Genomic DNA, 23,081 nt, shown 5'->3' with positions numbered 1-23,081 from the left:
TCCTCCAGGGGATCTTCCCAACCCAGGGATTGAATCCTCCTCTCTTATGTCTCCTGCATCAGCAGGCCGGTTCTTTACCACTAGCACCACCGGGGAAGTCCACTGGAGTGGCTAGCCATTCCCTTCTCTTGAGTCTCCTGCATTGCAGGCAGATTCTTTACCGTATGTTAAACAGGGAAAGCCAGCAGCTGTGATCTTTCTTGGTAATTGACAGCCCCAGAGCCCATGATGATGGTGAGCATCTTTGGAGTTGTTGACCTCCACCTGGCACCAGCTTGCAAATCTCAAATGCCACTGTTTTTCTTCCTCTGGGTGCAGCAGGAGAATCCATTCTACTCCCTTTGAGAAGTTTAAAGATAGAAGAGAGTCTTCTATCTATAACTATAGAAGAGTGTCTTCTACCTCTTGTTCAACTCTCAGGAAGCTGTGTTAGGGCATAAATAAGCAAATCTTCATTGATCCTAAGTCAATGAAGTCCCATCTGCCCCTCTTGGCTAGATATTTTGATATATGATGATTTTCTCTAAGAGGTGCCCCTGTATCCCCATGAATGGCATTTCTAGAAGTTGTCTGGATGCCATATAGATGTTCTACATTTATCTACACTTGTACTCCAAATAAGTCCCATCATCATAAATTCCTTGCCATTGGGTTTCTGGATGCAAAGGATGTGATTGGACACACAAATTCCACTACAGCTAAGAATTTCTCAAATGTTCCCTGGCAGCTTGGAGCCTGCTGTGACCTACATAAACTGGGAACATCGAGGTCTTGCTCCACACGGCAGCAAATTAGGGCATCAGTCTGTATCAGCCCAAACAGTAAAGACAAAGGATCATAATCACAGAGAAGAAAACATCAGGCCAGACTTCAGCTTCCTTGGTAATTGGTCCCCGGGGAGGAAATGAAGAATTTATACAAACAGATGCAAGTGGACTTAGTCCATGGTGAGTCCAAACAAGATAGTTGCAAGGGTCCTGTAAGAAATCTCTTCCATCTTGTCCCTGGGTTTTCATCTCCAGCAAGGATGCTTCCTTCAGCGTGTTAGTTCCTGATATTCACCAGCCCAGTTTTAGTAACTGTCCACAGTAACTCAAGATAACAGTTCTAAAGCAAACACATGTGTTGATACGTTTTTAGATAGTGGTAAGTACCTTGTATACAGAAATATGTTCGTTTTAAATATGAATGCACCAGTTGTAGAAATTTAAAAATATAAGAAGAAAGCTATTTCCTAAATCCCCTTTAGCCATAAAATGATTGTCAGGACTTCTTTTATTTCCTCTCTGTTCTCTCTAAATATAGTTGGAGAGCATCGTTGATTTCATGCTTGAATTAAGTTGTATATCTTGCTTTCCTACTTGGAGTGAGCTTATGGAGCTCACACTTCATGTGATAAAATTCATTTTAAATTGGCTGCATATTACTTCTTTGACCAATTCTGATGTAATTAATTGGGGGAATCTTTTGTTTCCAGTTTTAATTATTAGTGTTTGATATCATTACTGCTATGGTCTGAATGAATCCTTCTCCGATTATTTGGTTGGAATCCTAGTGCCGTAGGTGGTATTATTAGGAGGTGGGGGCTTTGGGGCGTGATTAACCCATGAGAGTGGAGCCCTCATAGTTGAATTTAGTGTCTTATAAAAAATCTCAACATATACATAATCCCCACACTGTGGGTAATTCAAATCTATATGACTCATATGGGACAACTAATTATTTCTTGTTTTACACTCACCCAATGGGGCTTATTGGAGAAGGCAATGGCACCCCACTCCAGTACTCTTGCCTGGCAAATCCCATGGACGGAGGAGCCTGGTAGGCTATAGTCCATGGGGTCGCGAAGAGTCAGACATGACTGAGAGGCTTCACTTTCACTTTTCTCTTTCATGCATTGGAGAAGGAGATGGCAACCCACTCCAGTGTTCTTGCCCAGAGAATCCCAAGGACAGGGGAGCCTGGTTGGCTGCCATCTATGGCGTCGCACAGAGTCGGACACGACTGAAGCGACTTAGCAGCAGCAGCAGCAGTGGGGGTTATGCACAGAGTTGAGGTCATGCTTAAACCAATGATGACAATTAATATGCCCTGGAACCCTCTTTTGTTCCAGCCACTGTGAGGGCCCTGACAAAAAAGCACTTGTGCTCATGTGTGAGAAATAGTAAAACCAAAAAATTTAATAAAATGTGATGACTGCCACTGGGTCCAAGAAAAGGAATGTTTGCCAGTTCTCTGGGTGGGAGGTCAGTTAGGTCTGGCTTCTGAAGTAACCATTACACATCAGTGGGGTCAGAGGGATCTAGCAGTATGGACAGGTGAGGAGGTAACTGGGGAGCCGAAGGAGCTCTCTGCAAAGCGGCCAAACAGGACCATGCTGGCCTTGAGGGCAGGGGCTTTCTCCTCAGTCCCCTGGTACCTCTCATGCTGCCTGGTCCAGAGGTTCCTGATGCACACAGAGTAGACAGGTATGTAGGCAGACAGATGCTAGACAGGTTGACAATAGACAGATAGGTAGATGGGCAGGACAGATGATAGAAGAATGGATGGATAGAGAGGTGGCCAGATGACAGTGAAGAGGTTCAGAACATGTCACCCTGAAATATGTCATCTTGTCATAGTGATTACTTGGAATTAAATTCATTTGAGAAACAGTAATTGCAGGGAAGACCTTCTGATCTCCCCTCTTCTACCTAAAAGTAAGTCTAAAGATTTTCAGTGAGAAACACACCCTCTCAGCACCAGGAAGAGAAGAACATTTTTATCACCCAGGGGCTAGGAGCTGACACTGAAATGGCCCTGGACAAAAACTCTACTAAAGTGACCTTTCCTTTCCACTGGTCTCCTCCACACAGTTCCTGGCCCCTGTCCCACTTACTGCTTGCTGCCCAAGCTCAAGCCCTTTGTCTCATCATAGCCTCAGAGTTTATCATCTATGTGCCAAAGGTAGATGAGCTTTAGAGTTTAACAGCACCTTCAGGGCTTCATTTTCCTTTTGAACTCCCCCAACCATGTGTGAAAAAATAAATTTCTATGTTTTTCTTTTGTTATCCTATTTTATCTTCTATTATTTTAATTATTGTCCAGTCAAAGAACCTAAAGGGGTAAAAGGAAGTTTTTCCTTCCCTGCAATAGATAGATAGACACACACATACATAAATACATACGAACACTCACACACATAAATAGATATAAATAGATGATAGATTGAGGGGACAATTCTCTTAGTTAAATGTTAATCATTAAATACTAATTACAGGTAGATACATACATAGGTACATAGATGGGGCGGAGATACAGGTAAACATACAAACACATACATACATAGTTAAAGATAGCTGACAGATGCATGCATACATACAAAAGCAGTTAGGTACACAGATATACACATATACACGTACATACATAGATATGGATTGATGATAGATACAGATACAGATTGATCAACAGACATATTGGAGATATATAGAGGTCAATTGAAACACAAATGCAGTCATAGATCTATTTATTGACTGATCTACGTATGGACAAATAAATAGATCAATATCTATCTATGTATATCAACATCTATCTATTGATTATCTATATAGCTATAGAGGTAGATTATAGGTAGCTAGCTAGATAGCTTGATATGACCTTTGTGGAGAGAGAGAGTTTCATCTTTCTACCTTTAGTGAAATCCTAGAGCAAATTATAAGTTCAACAAATGCCTGATGGTTAAGGAAATGCTTGGTCAGTGGGTTCTAGGCGTCTACATGAATCTTGCTATGTGGGCTCGTGCAGACTCTTCTGGTGGCACCGTCTTCATCCCCAGGCTGGCGTGGCACCAGGAGCTGCACTGCCATGAGCTGGCTCCCCCAGGGAAGAGCGAGCAGTAGCCTTACTGGTCTAGGTCATTTACTCTAAACTGCTTTCTCTTTCTCTTTTCTTTCTTTTTAATATGGATGAGAGAAAAAATCTGTAACCTTTTCTCACAAGCTTAAGAAGGATGTACTCTTTAGATTCAGATGCAAGTTAGATGGAAGTTGAGAAGACATGGGGACAATCATATAATTCACAGGCAATATAATCACCATGAAAATACAATCTTTTTGTTCTTTTCCTTTAGAAATCTAGTTGCTATCTTTTAAAAACTGCTTGTGTCAGGAAAACCAGCTTATTAAAATGTATAAGGCTGAGCTTGCTGACTGTCACCAATAATCAGAGTATTTTTATCTGCAGTGCATATCACAATCTTATTTTTACAAGAAGTGTGGTCTTTCCAAGTTTTGCAAATATGAGAATCAGGTGCATGTGGTTTCTCCATGACTGGCTGGTGACCTTCTGTCACTCACCTGCCCAGGACACTGTCTTCTCTACTCTGATCTCCTCACAGGCAGTCTTCCTGGTCTGCACTTGACAAAGGGCTTCACCAACCGCTGTCTGATGGATGGATGCAACGTCTAACATGCCCAGATGCCTTCTTCTGCAAAGAAGACAAAAATACTCTTAGTTCCTTGTGTCCTGTCCTGTGATCTTGGCTTTGTTGCCTGAACATGTAGCCATTTTCCCCCTTGAGCTCTGCCTCTGCTTACTCTGAATCTCCACCTACTTTCTTCCCACACTCACCCCAGAGACTTTCAGAAAGTGACAGAACCGTTAAAGATTTCAAAAAGCCTATGCATGTCTCCAATCTGTTGAAATCCTGTTTCCTAACATAAATTGGCCCTTGATAAAGAGAAAGAATGTTGGAAATGTTTGAAATAATGCCTTTACAGTGATGATCTGGATTTGATTCTGTGGGTGGACTCCTTTCATGGTGATTCAATTATTTAAAATAATAACCATTACCTGAAAATTAATGATTGTGAGAAAACAGTGACCATTTTTTTTTTATTTGAACACAAAAAGATTGGAATATTTCCACAGATAAAAAAATCTCCCCTAAAACTCAATGCATGTGTTGGGTGTAGACTTTAGTACCCTGGGACCTGTTATCCTGTTATCCTATCCTATAGCCCAGGTTTTGAGTGTGTAGAGGACGATGTGACTGCTTCAGGCAAGCTGCCCTCTACACTCAGCCTCAGGATGTCAGATGCTGTAGAATTTCTGCCCTGTCCCTGCAAAGCATTTGGATTTTTTTGACCCAGTTCTTATCTGGTCTGGTCTGTAGAACTGCTGCTTTCTCACATGAAGGAAAGATGAGTGGATTGCCTCAAAGGATTTCTGTTCTCTGTCTGGATTCTCACTGATGTGAAGGATCCCAGCAGAATCTGGCAATTCTGAACATGCAAGAAAACAGAATTTTAGATGGTAAGATTTGCGTCTACTCTTAAACAAATAGCTATCAAGCGTTTGAGAGACCAATTTAAAAAATATAAAACAAAAACCAATTTCTCTTCTCCAAGAGGGAAAGAAACCTTAACTCCAGGGGTTTTAAAAGCTTCTTTCAGTTTGATAAAGTGGAACATTGAAGAAGATAATTGAGAGGAGGGGAAGAAGAAAGCTAACACAGAGATGCTATATTATTTAGCAGATTTGCCAGGCTCAACTTTTTTTCCGGATGTGTATATACCCCAGGTGCTTCTATTCTTTTTACTTTTCAGAAGCTCTAAAGTGAAAAAAAAATCAAATTCCCAAATCACATTAACACATTTACTTTATATTAAAGGAAAAAGAATCATATATATGATATTAAAAATGTTTTATTTAAATGCTGGAGAGGATGTGGAGAAAAGGGAACTCTCCTACACTGTTGGTGGGAATGTAAGTTGGTAGAGCCTGGGTTGGGAAGATCCCCTGGAGGAGGAAATGGCACCCCACTCCAGTATTCTTGCTTGGGAAATCCCATGCACAGAAGAGCCTGGTAGGCTACAGTCCATGGGGTCACAAAAAGCTGGACATGACTGAGTATACACACAGAACCACCAGAAGAACAACATGCGGTTCTTCAGAAAACTAAAAATAGAGCTACCACATGACCCAGCAATCCCACTGCTCAGTAAACATCCAGACAAAATTCTAATAAAATAATATACATGCACCCCTATGTCCATAGCAACATATTTACAATAGTCAAAACATGCAAACAAACTAAATGTCCATCTACAGATGAATGGATAAGAAGATGTAGTACATGTATACCATGGAATACTACTCAGCCATAAAAAGACTGAAATAATGCCACTTGCAGCAATCTGGATGCAACTAGAGATGATCGTATAAAGTGAAGTAAAGTCAGAAGGAGAAAGACAAATATTATATGATAACATTTACATATGGAATCTAAAATAGGACATGAACTTATCTACAAAACAAAAAAAGATTCACAGACATAGAGATAGACTTGTGTTGCCAAGGAAGGGGGAGGCATAGGAGGGATGGAGTGAGAGCTTGGGATTAGTGGATGCAAGGAAAGTGAAAGGAAACTGAAGTCGCTCAGTCGTGTCTGACTCTTTGCGACCCCATGAACTGTAGCCTACTAGGCTCCTCTGTCCATGGGATTTTCCAGGCAATAGTACTGCAGTGGATTGCCATTTCCTTCTCCAGTGGATCTTCCCGACCCAGGGATGGAACCCAGGTCTCCCGCATTGTAGACAGACGCTTTACCATCTGAGCCACCAGGGAAGTCCAGTAGATGCAAACTATTATAAATAGAATGAATAAGAACAAAGCCCTACTGTATAGCACAAGGAACTATATTCAGTATCCTATGATAAATTATAACAGAAGGAATATTAAAAAAGAATGCATATATATGAATAACTGAATCACTTTTCTGTTCACCTGAAATTAATGCAGCATTGTAAATCCGCTACACTTCAATTTAAGAAATTAAAAAATGTTTGCTTAAATGTCCAGTAATGATGAAAGCTCCAAATAATCAAAATTGACACATTTGTATTTTAAGAATATTTTGTTATAAAGTTTAACCAACCAGGGAAAGCAAGAGTTGACACAGTTTGGCAAGCATAATGAAAACACATTTGCTGGCATGTTGTAAAGGCTACAGCACGTACACAGCAAGAGAAAGTGAGCTCCTGTGGGGACAGAGTTGTTGCCATGTCTGCAATGAAAGTGGCCACCCGCCTTGTGATATTTACATCTAATTCTAAAAGAAGTGTGCATTCATTAAATTCAAGGCAGGAAACATTGCCAACGTAGAAGGGTGTATCCAAAATAATCTCAGTCATTTTCTGTGTTTTATTAAACTATTTTCTGTCTATATATTTTAGTTCTTTTATTAAACCAAATGAAGCTAAGAGAATATCCTCTACACAATTTATATTCCAGCTTTTCATTTGCCCTTGTTTTATGAACATTTCACCAAATTTTATCAAAACATCATTCTCAGTGATTAACTTATAGCCCAGCAGTTTACACATGCTAGCCAGCCTCTATAATAGTTGTATATTATACATATATAAGCATATATACCCACATATATATTCAAATATATTTTCTGGTCTTAAAGGTTGCGTGTTTACTCTATGATATTTTAAAAGTATAAAAGCATCTAGAAAATAACAAAGTTGATCATGATCCCATCATCCATGAAAAGCTGCTATTATTTTTTAAATTTGTCATCTTTGTAAAAAGAAATCCTCTAGTCTTGATTTTACCTAATAATAGGCATTTTCCATGTCATCAAAATATATTTAAGCACCATTTTATAGGACATGTATTATCCAATTGTAAGAATTAATCATCATTTCCTTAAGTGTTTTCCTAGAATTGGGCCTGGATTATTTGATTTTCGTTGCTGTAAAAACTTTCTTGCCACACACGCCACATTTCTAAAAGTTCCTAAGGTAGAACTAAGAGTTAGTCAAGCATGATCATTTTGAAGGGACAGTAACTGTGAGCAAACACATTTAACAGTTTGTACATATTCATTCTGCCCACGGGGATGAGTATTAGGAGGCAGATTTCACTCCTTTCTGAATTACGGACAAATACGTACACAGGGAATGAAGAAAAAGTACCGTAGATTTCTCCCCGTTTTCAGCAAATATCTTACAAATTACCTCAGGTTCTCACACACAAAAAAGGGAAAATAGTATAGTTTCTTAAGAAAATAAAATCACTTCAGAAAAATGGTGTTTTTGTAATTTGAAACAAACCCTGAGATGTCAAAATGGCTGATACATTGAGTCACTGAAGAGAAGACAGGGCAGGAAGGAGCAGGGGTCCCCAGGCTGGTGGAGGGGGTTTCTCAGTGGAGGGTCTTGGCTGGGGCCACAGGACCATATTATAGATTGTTTATTGATTATTTTGGAGGACACCTCCCATCACACTGATGCAAACAGCATGACTCAGGTCTGTTCCTCAATTCCTTTGTAATAATTATTCGCCTGCTAAGAATGGACCCTCCCTCTGAACCACCACAGTTTTGTTGGATTTCTGGCCATCTGTTTGGGTCTTGGTAGCCTCTTCTGGGTGCCAGCTCTGGTACCTGGGTGGACGTCAGCAGGGCGGCCAAACTGCTTGCCACATATTGAGGCATATTTCTGTGCCAGTGGAAATACTGCCTCTGATCCAAACCCTACCATGTGCCTGTGGAACCCTCAGAACCCATCGTCCAGCAACAGCCAGCATCTCTTGGTGGTGCCCATGTGAGTCCTGCAGATTCGTATTTTGAATGTCATTCTTCTCTGGTCCTGTAGCCCCTGCTGAGAAACACACCACTGGGAAACACCCACTGCGTTGGGCGGTGCTGGGGCTCCCCATCCTCATGGAAAGGTCTGCCAAACTGTGCTTCCAGAACAGGTTACCGTGTCAACATGGGGCACCGGTGGGTCCCTACCTTTAGCAAAAGCTCCCTCCTCATCTTCTCCTGCCAAGAGGAGGGTGAAAATGTAAAAGTGTTAGTCGCTCAGTCATGTCTGACTCTGAGAACTCATGGACTGTAGCCTGCCAAGCTCCTCTGTCTGTGGAATTCTCCAGACAAGAATGCTGGAGTGGGTTGACATTTGCTTCTCCAGCCAAGAGAGGCACTCTTCAATTCAAAGCACATAAAAATGGCACAAAAATATATACGAGGATGTAGACTGAAAAGGAAGAAATGTCTCTGAAGATCAGAAAAAAAGAAGAGATGTTAAAGTTTTAGGATGGGTGTTTCTGGATGAATAGCCAGGGGACTTCTGAAAATTTAGCAAGAGGGTTTCCTGGATGGCTCAGTGCTAAAGAATCCATTTGCCAATGCAGGAGTGCAGGAGATGCAGGTTGATTCTTGAGTTGGGAAGATGCCCTGGAGGAGGAAATGGTAGCCTACTCCAGTATTCTTGCTTGGAGAATCCCATGGACAGAGGAGCCTGGTGGGACACATTCAGTAGGTTCCCAAAGAGTCATATACAACTGAGCGACTGAGCAGAAGAGCAAACACCTTCCCCTACAAGCCAATCAAACCTTACATATGTCAGGGCCCGGTGGTCCACCTGGACCAAAGAAAATACCTCCTTCTGTCAGTGAATTTGTAGGATTGGCTAGTTTGAATGATTTTATTTGGCTCTGGGGTTCAGGGGCTGCCCCTGGTACCTGGTCTTGGGGTATTTAGGGGAGGGGGATCCCAGAGTATGAAGGCCTGATAGAGGAGGTGATAGAAATGTGAACTCTGCATTGATTGGTTCACATTTGAAGGGTGCTAGGAATCAGCCTACCATGCAGGACAGTCAAAGCATCAAAATACAGAAAACAAAAGACAGGAGTAATACAATTATGCATAGGGAAGACAATTGTGGGGGATGTGGATATTGTTGTTCTGGGGACACAAATGCTTGCAAAAGTTCAAAAAAGATAGAGAGAAGAGAACTGTCTGTTGCTATTCTCCAGTTGCATGGAAGAATGGCAGCCGTCCTGTGACCATGAGGTCACAAGCATTAGGAGAAATAGGAAGTACCAAAGACACATGGAATTAAAAAATATTCACAACCAAGAAGTTGAGAGCTATGTTTTATTTGGTGGGGATTTTTATCATTTATCACTCACCAGGAGATGTATCTCAAGTGACACAGAGAACTGCTCTGAGGAGGTGGGGGGATCGGGGGAGGAGCCAGGTTTTATAGAAGGCTTGCACAAAAGGCAGGTAGTCCAAATATCAAAAGATTATTGTTCATTAAAGAAACTCAGATAGCCCAAGTTAAGTAATTTAGCACTTTTCTATGTATGGGAAGCTGCAAGAGTCCGGGCTCACTGAAATCTACTCCTTTGGTATGCACCTCAGCTCTCTGGGTCCAGGTTCCTGTGTTTTCACATCCTGAGTTTTCTCAGGGCTCACCAGCTTACCTTCCATGGTGCCTGTAATTACTGACGACTGTTACACCCTTATTTACTCATGTGGCAGGAAATATTCCATTTCTCAGGGAAAGTAGCAAAACGATGAAAAAAATCTAAGGACATGATGGCACAGTAGAATCAGTCTCAGGAGAGCATTTACTTCTTTGTTGCCTGTTAAGTTAGAGCAATAACCCCTATTTCTTCAAGTCATTGTTGAACAGGGATTTTGTGCTAAAGATATTCCTGATGCTATAGTGGGACGTTTCCATGAATCTTTCCCTCTTCCTGCCCCTGTCCCAACTTTACAGCATACATTTTATACTTATTTATTAATTATCTTTTTCACTTACTAGAATGTAATGTCCATGAGAGAAGGACTTCTGTTTGTTCCATGTACCTGAAGTTGATGGAAAGCCCCAGAACACAGCAATCACTCAGTGGATACTTCTTGCGTTAATGAGTGAAGATGCTTTATTAATCACATCCGTAAATGTTTGTTACAAAATAGAGTCCTGGCAAGGGAAAACATGTAAATGAATTGCAGATGTTTCAGAGCTGAAACAGAAAGTAGAAAAAATTAGAAAGTTAGACATTTTCATGTGAGAAAACAAAGGTCAAAGGGAGATGTCAGTTGACAACAGTCATACTGTTAATACAAAGTTCGAGTGCCTGACACAAAAACAGATTGAAACACCAGTGTTTACAGCAGAAAGTGTTGTTGCAGGATCATGCAAAGTTAGAGGCGGCTCATGTTCTAATGGAGCCCTGAGCTTCCCCAAAGGGTTTCATCAAAGCATTCTTAAAGGCCAGATGAGAGAATAAGGGGTCAGAAGGGTGTGTAATCAACTCGTGCACAATTCTCCGATTGGCTGATGGCGAGGTAACAGGGTAGTATCACAGAGGTTAACATTATCATTCCTTAGACTCCAGGGGTCCTGGGGCTATGTGCTTTTGATCATCAAGTAGTTATCATCTTCCATTTGTGGGAGAAGGGGAGACTTTTTACATCTCTAAAAACTCAGGGAATTTGCATCAAATACTATTAACTATGTAACTTCAGAGAGGAGCTAAAGCAGAGGATATGGGGGAAGACCTGTCCTTGAAAGGCCCTATATGGTCCTGCTCCATTACAATTCCCCCCTTTCTTTGATACTCCTCAATTTTGAGAACAAGTTTTGAACAAGAAAAAGGTTCAGGTAAGGAGGTTAATCATAAATTTGACAGACATACCCACAGGGTTCTGCTCAGTTACAACACTTATATTGTTATTACATGGGCAAACTCTACAGACCTGATGTTAAATTAATCATGTGCTTTCATTAATAGCTTACAAACTATTTCAACTCACATACTTATAGGTTGTGCCATTTCCAAATGCTATATTCAATCACTTTTGACTTAACAATATTAATTCTACTTGGCTCATCCTTACAAGCTGTAGTTTTATAACTTTATTTTGATCAATATATCAAAAAGATTCCTTCTTAAAAAGCTAAGCCATCAAATACTGAAAGTGTGTATTATATTTAACATAGTCTCTATTTTTAATAAGCAGTGCTATTCTGAAACCCACTCCAGTGTTCTTGCCTGGAGAATCCTAGGGATGGCGGAGCCTGGTTGCCATCTATGGGGTTGCACAGAGTTGGACATGACTGAAATGACTTAGCAGCAGCAGCAGCTATTCTGAAAATATGTAAATTAAATGTTTAGTAATTTAAAATAATTGGTTGAGGAATAAATCATTTCATTTGGTCTAGAAATTGGATTTAGACTTTATTTTTTTCCACCAATAGAAAGTCTGAGATTCAATTTGAAAATAAAACATTCTCAAAATAATAATTTCAAATAATACAATCTCTAAATAGTTCAAGTTCAAAATAATAATACCTGAAGTTCTTATAATTTTGTAAGAAATTGTCAGTATTTATTATAAGTAAACATTGTGATTTAAATACATTTTTCAGTTTCAAGAACAGTTGATTTTTCAAGCCATTGAGCCAAGATTATTTAGTTATGCATGAATACTAATGAAGCCTAGAGGGAGGGTTGATCTGATATTTGGATGTATGTATTATCCAAGGAAACCATTGATTAAAACTCCATATTAGCATTCATTTCTTTGTTCACTGATGCTTATATTCAAAGTGTTTGATAAATTGTATAGTTATTTTATTTAACAAAAGCATCTACTAAAGAATACATCTTATATTTCCTTGGCCAAATTATCAAACGGAAGCAGCATAAGCAATCTGGTCGCAGGAGATCCCCAGTGGTAGATGAGGCAGGCTTGTCAATACGGAATAATGAACTGCAGAAGAAACAATTGATCATTTCAGCTAACTATTTGACTTAAAACGTGCTCAAGGCATGGGGATCCCTGTCAGGCACACAAGCACTTCAAGTATTTCTTTGACTCCTTCATCAAAGCATTTATGGAGGCTTATTTTTTAAAGTAATTTTTATTGGCGTATAGTGGTTTCATAATGTTGTGTTAGTTTCTGCTGTATAGATACATGTGTACATATATCTCCTCTTTTACGGATTTCTTTCCCCTTTGGGTCACCTCAGAGCACGTGAGTTCCTTGTGCTATACAGTAGGTCTCCAACAGTTATCCATTTTATACATAGTATTATTAGTGTATATAGGCCAATCTCAGTCTCCCAATTCATCCCAATCACCCTTCTTCCCTGGTAGGCACATGTCTGTTCGCTATGTCCGTGTCTTACAGAGGCTTATTTAACAACAGCGTTTCTGCTAGACTCTGAGACAGGCGGTCCTGGAGTTGAAGACCTGAGGAAGATGGTGAGGGGACGCGGCCACCGTGGCCCACTTCCCCATCCTCCCACAACTGCACGTCTGTAGTGTGTGTTGGTGCAGGGGTGGCAACAAGAAACCAGAAGACAAGTGAGGAGTTGGGAACTTTGGCAAGGATAACCCTGAACGGGTCCTGTGCTATCAGAGCTGGTTTATGAAGCTGAAGGTAATGTGGGAAGTGTAGATGGGGAACAGTGTCCCAGAGCGCCATGTCGGGGAGCTGCCTGTTGACTGCATCCTAAAGCACAGGGATCGTGTCCCTGCAGAAAGAGCAAGGACGAAATGGAAGGCAGGGCAGTGAGGGAGGAGGGGGAGCGGTGTTACCTCTGTGGCTGGCCCCGGGGAGGCGTGAGAGACAGCCTTGGGGTGGGGGCCTGAATCAGGCACTGGTGCCCCACGAGTGATCATAGAAACGGCTAGCGGGAGTGAGAACGTGTGGAGGAAGGGCTGCCAAGGAGACAAAGAGCTCATGCTGAAGTGACCTTGACCCGGATGTGACCTCTCAGGAAGGGAAGTGGCTTACCAGGGGAATCTTCTGTTTGTCTCCCTGAAGCTGCTTGCAGGGTGGACACACTCAATGAAGAAGGGCTGGGGAAGAGGCAACTTGGGACCTAGAGGTGATCAGGCTGAGTGAAGGAAACCAGACGGAGAAAGATGATTATCCTATGATATCACTTATATATGGAATCTAAAAGAAAAGAACGGTACAAATAAAGTTATTTACAAAATAGAGATAGACCCACAGAAGCAGAAAACAAATTTATAGTTACCAAAGGAGAAGGGGGGAGGATTAATTAGGAGTTTAGCATTAACAGACACATGCTCAGTTGCTCAGTCACGTCTGGCTTGTTGCTGCCCCAGGGACTGCAGCCTGCCAGGCTCTTCTGTCCATACAATTTGCTGTGTATAAAATAAACAAGCACCTACTGTATAGCATAGGGAACTATACTCAATATGTTGTAATAATAATCTATAAGGGTAAATAATCTAGATATCTGTGTGTGTGTGTGTGTGTGTGTGTTAGTCACTCAGGCATGCCCGACTCTTTGCACCATGAACTGTCACCCACCAGGCTGCTCTGTCCATCAGATTTCCCAGTCTAGAATACTGGGGTGGATTGCTATTTCTTCCTTCAGAGGATCTTCCTGATCCAGGGATTGAACCAAGGCTACCTGCCTTGCATGCAGATTCTTTACAGTCTGAACCACCAGGGAAGTGGTATATTCCGTGTACCACATCTTCTTTATCCTTTCATCTATCAATGGACATTTAGGTTGCTTCCATGGCCTCGTTGGTTCCCCTGGTGGCTCAGATGGTAAGAAAAACCTTGCCTGAAATGCTGGAGATGCAGGTTTGATCCCTGGGTTGGGAAGTTACCTGGAGAAGGGAATGGCAACCCACTCCAGTATTCTTGCCTGGAGAATTCCATGGACAGAGGAGCCTCATGGGCTACAGTCAGACACAACTCTCTCTCTCTCTCTCTCTCTCTCTCTATATATATATATATATATATATATATGAATCACCTTGTTGTACACCTGAAACTAGCACAACATTGTTAAACAACTGTGTATACATATATAAAAAAATTAATCCAGTGATTTGCACCTGCTTCTGAAAGGAGACCTCAGACAACTTAACCTTGGACAAACCACATGATTGCTGAGTTCTCCCTATGGTATTTTTCCATTTGGGGGGGTTTGTGAACCAAGCACTTCTGAGGCATAATAGGAGCCTCCTTGCTGCTTTTCTACTGTGAACAGGTGAGTCCACCTGGGGCTCATGATCATCACAGCCTTGGAGCCCAGAGCAGAATAAGTTCTTGGGAAGAATGATGAACAAACCAAATGCCCCCAAGTGTGTGGCTTTCCATCCAGTACTCTTTTTGGGGGAGAGTCTTCCCAGTCAGCAACTGCAAAATACATCCTGAAACCTGCCTCCAGCTGAGAAGCAATGCAAATTCAATTAATTTAAACATACACTGTTGGTAGGAATGTAAATTGATGCAGCTACTCTGGAGAGCAATGTAGAGCTTCCTTAAAAAAACTGAAAAGAGTTACCATAGGATCCAGCAATCCCACTCCTGGGTATTTATCTGGAGAAAACCATAATTCAAAAAGATGTATTCACCCCAGTATTCATTGCAGCACTGTTTACAATAGCCAGGACATGTGTTAGTCACTCAGTCATGTCTGACTGTAGCCCACCGGGCTCCTCTGTCCATGGAATTCTCCAGGAAAGAATACTGGAGTGGGTTGTCATTCCCTTCTCCAGGTACCTTCCCAACCCAGGGATCAAACCTGTGTCTCCAGCATTGTAGGCAAATTTTTTTTTTACCATCTGAGCCACCAGGAAAGCCAATGAGAACATGGAAGCAACCTAAATGTCCATTGATAGATGAAAGGATAAAGAAGATGCGGTACATGGACTAATACAATGGAATGTTACTCAGCCATAAAGAAGATAAAATAATGCTATTTGCAGCAACATGGGTAGACTTAGACAATATTATACTATTGATGTAGGTCAGACAAAGAAAAATATCATATGATATTTAGCTGCACTCTAAAAAGCAATAATACAGATGAACTTACTTGCAAGTCAGAAACAGACTCTCAGAGAACAAACTTATGGTTATCAGGGGAGAAGAGTGAGGGCGAGGGATGATTAGGGAGTTTGGGATGGAAACGTACACACTGCTATATTTAAAATGTATAACCAACAAGAACCTACTGTATAGCACAGAGAACTCTGCTTAATGTTATGTAACAGCCTAAATGGGAAAAGAACTTGAAGAAGAATAGATACATATATACCTAAATCACTACTGTATATCTGAAACCAACAAAACATTGTTATTCCACTCTACTCCCATATAAAATAAAATGTTTTTAAAAAGTCTAGAATCTTATGGCACCCAAGCAGGAGGAGAGATGCAGGCAAGAGTCTGAGGCAAGAAGAGTCAAAGGGAAATAACATGATTCGCATCCTTGGCATCACACACCCTCTCCAATCCCCTTAAGAGTTGTTTACCATTTTAATATCAGCGTTGACCAATTCAGTAGAAGTTTCCTTGCAGAACTAGTGTTTTCAGGTCTGTTACAAGCCTGTGGATTTTGTCTCCACCAGCCCCGGGTGGGAATGTGGTTCTTCCTGGGAGGCTGGCAGTCAGCATCCTTTTAGCCCTAAACATGAGGTGTTTCTCTTTCCTGATTTCTCTTGGCTCTTATCGCCTCTTGAAGGTGAAATGTTATATAAACATTATGTACAGTATGATCTCATGTCTTTACAAACATAGACAACAGAGTGACCCATAAATGCACAGACTATCTGGGAACCTCTGCTAACTGATTCCCTCCACAACCAGGAGTGGGCTGATTTGGGAGGGACCTTGATTTTTTATTTTATATATTTTATTTTTTAAATGTGTGAATTACTTTCACAATTAAAAAGTATGTTATGCAGTAAACCTAAAAGCATGACTAAATATTTAAAAATGAATAAATTAAGTTTAAAAATACAAATATGTGGTTTGAATGTTTTTTTTTTTTATTTGGATTTCAGAAAATTACAAAGTTCTCTTCTGAGTGTTTTAGGATATAACTGTTGGGTTCCCAGGAGCACATCCAGATCAGAGTTCTATTTCCAGGTTGGGGATTTCCTGAGTTAAATTGTTTAAAACATAAGCTCGTTAATGCGTCTGTGCTCTGAAGACCTAAAAACAACTTTGTTCTACTCCCTCTGCCTCCTCTGCCCCAGCCATGTGGATGAACTAAGAGGCATTCTTATGCAAATTAGGCAAACTTGAAATGGCCCTGTGATCTGGTCCACATTCTGACATGTGAATCTTGACTGGCTGGGACCTGCCAGCCCTGATGAAAGCACAACAAATGTGAGACTTGGAGCCGAATGGTGGATCCCAGGACATTACTTTCCATAGGAGACAGTTGGCTACATTCCATTTTTAGTACTGATCTTGGCCAGGCAGCTTTGAGTGGTGACATAAAGAGAGATCTTAATTCCTTGCCCAGGAATTGAACTTGAATAGCCTAGATGAGAAGCTTCCTGGTGACGCTAGTGGTAAAGATCCCACCTGGAGACATAAGAGATGCCGGTTCGATCCCTGGGTTGGAAAGATCCCCTGGAGGAGGGCACAGCAACCCAATCCAGTATTCCTGCCTGGAGAATCCTGTGGACAGAGGAGCCTGCAGACCATGCGATTGTAATGGTCAGGCAAGACTGAAGTGACTGAGTTCACACACATAGCCTGGATTAGAACCAGGAATCCTAGCCTCCATGAAAAAGACGTTTATCATGGAGGCAGAAATGGTAAATGCAAGTACAAAGCTTATTATTAAAGACAGAGTAGGAGAACAAGTGGGAGCGCACATAGAGAAGCTCTGTTTAGTTGACAGAAGGCAGAGCTGCACATGCGAAGAGAAACGGCGTGGGTATCTCCCCTAAGCTCCCCAAAGGAGGAGGAGTGTGGTAAAGAGGCATTTGCCATTCGTATAGATCATTTCTTCCAGGTCTTTGTCTTCCTTCAGGCCAATTATCTGGTTTCTTTTTCCACACCTGACCTACTCGGGGACACTCCCCTGGGGTGCACACAGACCTCAGCCAAGATGGATCTCGAAGGGAAGGCTTCTGGGAGAAGCGAGACCGTAGCCTGGCATTATCCCCTGACTTTTGACTGACAAGGAGGCTTTCTGTGCATGTGTAGTGCACTCTTGTCCCAAAAGGGTGGAGGAAGAAGATTCCTTAATCCTTTATGCGAACAGCGTTTTGGCCCTCTTTGTCTTTGCCATGACTATTACCTTAAGGTGTTTACAAGAGGCAAACACTGGCTATTTACCCTGTTTCTGTTGTTACTTCCACTTCAGAGGGCAAACAGGAGGCTGACTGTAAATGCCTCAACTGGAGCCCACCTAGCTTTTGTCTCAGGAAATGCAAACAAGAGGCTAGTTGTAAATGCCTAACCTAAAGCCCATCTATCTCCTATATCAGTACTAAAGATAAGAATTGATGGACTATGTAAAAGTCCTATTTTCTCCCCAGAACAAAGGTACAAATATTGTATGTTCATCTCACTAATTAACAGTTTAAACGGAAAGGGTTAGTTTTTCTCAGTCTGATATACTTTCTTAATTCAGCCCTCTGTCTTCATTCCAGAATTTGCCCATTTCCTGCATAATTATTAGTTAAAACAAGCATTTTATTCTTGGAGATGACTAATGCCACAGCGCCGCTGATGGAACGAATCTGTTGGACACAAGAATCCACCTTCCACAGCTGGAACACTGATGCTGTGCTCAAGCTCATGGGCCAGGCACTCTGTGCAGCAGTTTTATCTGACAATCGAGCCCAGGCACTGCTGCAAAGGCCTTAGAAACATCCAATCCTTGACTCAACCAGGCAACTCTTTTTCACAGAGGAGGAAATGCTGTTTAAGTAACTGACTCAATAGACATGAGTTTGAGCAAACTCCAGGAGATAGTGAAGGACAGGGAAGCCTGGTGTACTGCAGTCCATGCGGCCACAAAGAGTCAGGCATGACCAAGAAACAACAACAGCATCCAAGGTTTCCAGCTAATAAAAGCAGATGGAAGTGACATTCCAAATCCCAAAACCTGCCTTGGAGACCATACTTTGTATTAAAATCTTTATAACTTTCTGAATTCTCTTCCCACTGTAGACTAAAAAACAAAACAACAAAACTAGTCGCAACCTACCAGTTGAGAGTTCTGTTTTATTTGGTGGGAATTTTTAGGACTTCAAGCCTGGGAGACAGCATCTCAAAGTACCTTGAGAGAACTGCTCCAAGGAGGTGGATGGGAGAAGAGTCAGGTTATATAGAAGTTTGCAACAAGGGGCAGGAAGTCTGAACATCAAAAGATTGTTTTTTTAACTTGTGCCATACTAGTTTATTTACTTATTTTTTTTCTATTTATTTTAATTGGAGGCTAATTACTTTACAATATTGTAGTGGGTTTTGCCATACATTCACATGAATCAGCCATGGGTGTACGTGTGTTCCCCATCCTGAACCCTCCTCCCACCTCCCTCCCCATCCCATCCCCCAGGGTCATCTCAGTGCACCGGCCCCACACAAAAGCTGGCTTTTTTTAAATTCAAAAGACTAAGATCATGGCATCCGGTCGCATCATTTCATGGCAAATAGATGGGGAAATGGTGGCGGACTTTATTTTCTTGGGCTCCAAAGTCACTGCAGATGGTAACTGCAGCCATGAAATTAAAAGACCCTTGCTCCTTGGAAGAAAAGATGTGACAAATCTAGACAGCATGGTAAAAAGCAGAGACATTACTTTGCAGACAAAGGTCCGTCTGGTCAAAGCTATGGTTTTTCCAGTAATCATATATGGATGAGAGAGTTGGACCATAAAGAAAGCTAAGCCCTGAAAAATTGATGCATTTGAACTGTGGTGTTGGAGAAGACTCTTGAGAGTCCCTTGGACAGCAAGGAGATCCAACCAGTCCATCCTAAAGGAAATCAGTCCTAAATATTCATTGGAAGGGCTGATGCTGAAGCTAAAGCTCCACTACTTTGGCCACCTGATGCGAGGAAGTGACTCATCTGAGAAGACCCTGATGCTGGGAAAGACTGAAGGCAGGAGGAGAAGGGCACAATAGAGGATGAGATGGTTGGATGGCATCACCGACTCAATGGGCATGAGTTTGAGCAAGCTCCGGGAGTTGGTGATGGACAGGGAGGCCTGGCCTGCTGCAGTTCGTGGGGTTGCAAAGAGTCGGACATGACTGAGCAACTGAACTGTGTGTAGGAAGATGTAAGAGTCTGGGCTCACTGCCATCATTCCTTTCATATGCCTCTCAGCTGTCTGGGGTTAGCATCTTGTGATTTGATTTTTCACATCCTTACTTCCTTACTCAGCATAGGGAATGGTAGCAGCCAGATAGCTGCTGGATGGAAGGTACTGCTTTCCTTGGGCACCCTCAGGGCTCAGAAATTCACATTTGGAGTGCTGGAATCACTGATGGCTGTGACATCCTGTTTATTGATGTGGCAGGAAATACTCTATTTCTCGCCACCTTGTATATATGTACATCAAAAATGCAAAATTAATAAAATAGAGCCACTGACTACACACTTGTATGACATGCAGTGGGAAAGCTTCTTGGAGATTTGAGCAATCGAGATTCATGACATGTGGTGCAAGGATGCCTGGTTAAGCTGTCACCATCAATAGCTTGGAAAGTGTTGGCTGAAATTGCAGCTGCAGCAGAAGAGGCTGGATAATTGGAGAGTTTTGCTGTGTGTTGGTTGCTGTAAGTGGTATTTATTTGTCAAGGTATTGGAAAAAGAAGGGGAGAGAGAGAGCGAATGAGAGGGAGAAAGAGAGATGAGAGTGCAAGCATAGAGAGAGAGACAGAGGCAGAGAGAGAAGCCTTAGAAAAGAACACTCACTTTACAAGCAGAAATGGAAAAAAAAAAAAAAAAAAACCCACGCCAACAGAACAGGGAAATATAAAAATTTGTAGCTTTAGATGGTAGGATAAACCAGTTCTGGGTAGCTCCAATATTAAGTTGTGGATCTGAGAAAAAAAAAAAAAACTTGAATGATAGATACTCAAGAAAACCTCTGCAGGTTACAAGGAACCCAGACAAAACCCCACTAAAGGTTTGTTAACAAACTACCCACCCTTTGCCCCAGACTGCTCCAGCCTGTAGGTTCAAAGGAAGCATCTGGCAGTAAGAAATCAAAGAAAGACAGTAAATTTGAGAACTATCTGGAAAAGAATGTGAGCTATGGCTATTGACACAGAACTGCCAGGCCTCCCTGTCACTCACCATCTCCCGGAGTTTGCCCAAGTTCATATCCATTGCATCAGTGATGCCGTCCAACCATCTCCTCCTCCAATGCCCTTTCCTCCTTCTGCCATCAATCTTTCCCAGTGAAAGGAACTTTTCCAATAAGCCAGCTGTTTGCATCAGGTGATCAAAATACTGGAACTTCAGCTTCAGCATCATTCCTTCCAGTGAGTATTCATGATTTATTTAAGATGTACTGGTTTGTTCTCCTCACTGTCCAAGGGACTCTCATTTTTTTTTTTTTTGGGGGACTCTCATTTTCTTAGTGGTCTATAAAATATGATGATTCTTATAACAGATGACAGGTCACTATTATCTAAGAGAACTGTGCAGAAAGTAAAGCAAAACAAGAAAAAAGTAAAAAAGAACAAGCATAGCACTAGAATGTTAGTAAATATGCCTTTCACTGTATTGACTGGGCTGCCCAGCTGTGCATCTTCTGACAGCCGCATCTGAGGGGCCTGAGAGAGGGTGGAAAAGGCAGAACCTCCCAGGAAGAGAAGGGGCCCCGGGAAGCTGCCTCGGGGCCTTTGCGTGTGCTGGAGCAGCCGCATGGGCCAGGCTGCACTGCCTATGACATCAAACTGCCCCCAGAGAACTTACGTGGGGCTGAGTGCATGTGAGCTGGACCTCCTGTAAGTCAGCAAGCAATTCTTGTCACTTGTATCACTATAAGACCACTATGTGGTTTAAATCCAAGCACAATCATCTTTTTTTCCCTTAATTCAAACTGCAGTACTTAAACCCAGTCAGATCACCCAGGCGACAACTCAGGGCCAAGAGAAGTCAGCAAACTTGGTTACAGTGCGTTGGCATCCTAAGGGAAAATCAGATTTGCAGGCAACATCTCCTGGCCCCAGGGAGCCCTTTTCCTGGAGGCCATTAAATATACAAATGGTCCCTACACTTCAGCTTATTTTGCGTTTCACCTCAGCAAGCCAGAATCATCAGGCGCTTTCTCTGTTGTGCAACACTGGGCACGGAGGCAGGTGCATGGTAAATTGGCAGATGTTTATTCTGAAGGATAAAACCCATAGAGGAAAGTCCAGTCAATACCTTTGTGGGTTTTCCTCTTATTTTTTGAGGGTTTATTCAAAATATAGAAAGTGTATTGCTGCATGTTTTAAAGGAAGCTAGACTAGTTTGCATGGAAGTTTCAGTAAATATAAATAATTTTCTTGTACATTCTCCCCCTTCTTCCCACACACAAAAATTATAGCACAGTCATTCAACTCAGAACAGGGAAATTTCAAAATAAATTTCAGGATACAGGATCGTTTGCACTGCATGTGAATTATCTATTTTTAGCCTCAGCATAAGACTTATTTTTAGAGCCTGAAATCAGCTGAGGTAGCCTTATTTATGGCATGACCCAACTGGGAGATGAAGTTGGCTGTGATCATGGGCCTGAATACATAAATTCTAACTTCGCTTATTTAATGCAAAGGATGCTTGATGACCAACATTAACATTTGTTTGAAGTTTTCAGAACTCAGGATTTTCCCTTTTTAATTGTTTCTAGACTTGAAGTATACTTAGATTAACTTCCAAAAGATTGAAAATGTCTCTTTTAAATTCAGTAACTAAATTCCATTTAAGATGATTTTGGGTCTTGGCATGATTACTGACAGGAGATTAGAAATCATCTGGAATCATCATCCAATTCCCCTTTCACGTGGTGCCAAGAGTCGTCCTCACTGACTTTCACGTGTGTTTTGTGAACTCAGGTTAATTTCATCAGAACATCTGCTTACGGAGTTGTTAACATGATTTTATTTCTTTTCAAGATGATGTATCAGCTAATCTAAATGTTGACATAGAACCAACTGAATTCTCAACAGAGTGATAGTCTATACTCTTATTTTATTTTACTTCATTTCATTAATTCTTATTTACAGGGGAGATTGGACACTTCTGGAGCTATAAGGATTCTAAATTAGTCATTGAACATGAGCATCATCTCAAGTTTCAGGTCAATGTCATCCTAAATCAGTCCAGACTAAAGCTCACTCAAGCTATACAACATTTCTCATAACTGGTTTTTAATCATCTTTGCTTATGAAAGCATCTTTAAAAAATGTATGAGTGAGAAGTGAAGTGAGCAGAGCAAGAATCTAAAGACATCAGGGAAGAGAGCAAAAGGGATGAATTAACCAACACCAT

The 23,081-nt window shown here is 41.5% G+C and overlaps 1 long non-coding RNA gene across 2 annotated transcripts; it reads right to left on the bottom strand.

The window, feature by feature from the left end:
* Window positions 1–3,996: 3,996 nt before the first annotated feature.
* On the bottom strand, window positions 3,997–13,850 carry LOC132345179 (uncharacterized). 2 transcript variants are annotated; one of them, XR_009494371.1, is made up of 4 exons: window positions 13,394–13,850; window positions 10,605–10,809; window positions 5,170–5,261; window positions 3,997–4,465 (listed from the first exon to the last, which is right to left on the bottom strand). It is a non-coding gene; the product is annotated as an uncharacterized lncRNA (long non-coding RNA). The 2 variants fall into 2 exon arrangements; XR_009494372.1 differs by having other exon boundaries at window positions 10,605–10,766; window positions 13,394–13,848.
* Window positions 13,851–23,081: the final 9,231 nt, after the last annotated feature.

The sequence above is a fragment of the Bos taurus genome, chromosome 4, assembly GCF_002263795.3.
Source record: "Bos taurus isolate L1 Dominette 01449 registration number 42190680 breed Hereford chromosome 4, ARS-UCD2.0, whole genome shotgun sequence".
NCBI classification, from domain to species: domain Eukaryota; kingdom Metazoa; phylum Chordata; class Mammalia; order Artiodactyla; family Bovidae; genus Bos; species Bos taurus.
The sequence above is the reverse complement of the archived record's forward strand: the minus strand, read 5'-3'. Positions and strand labels throughout refer to the sequence as shown.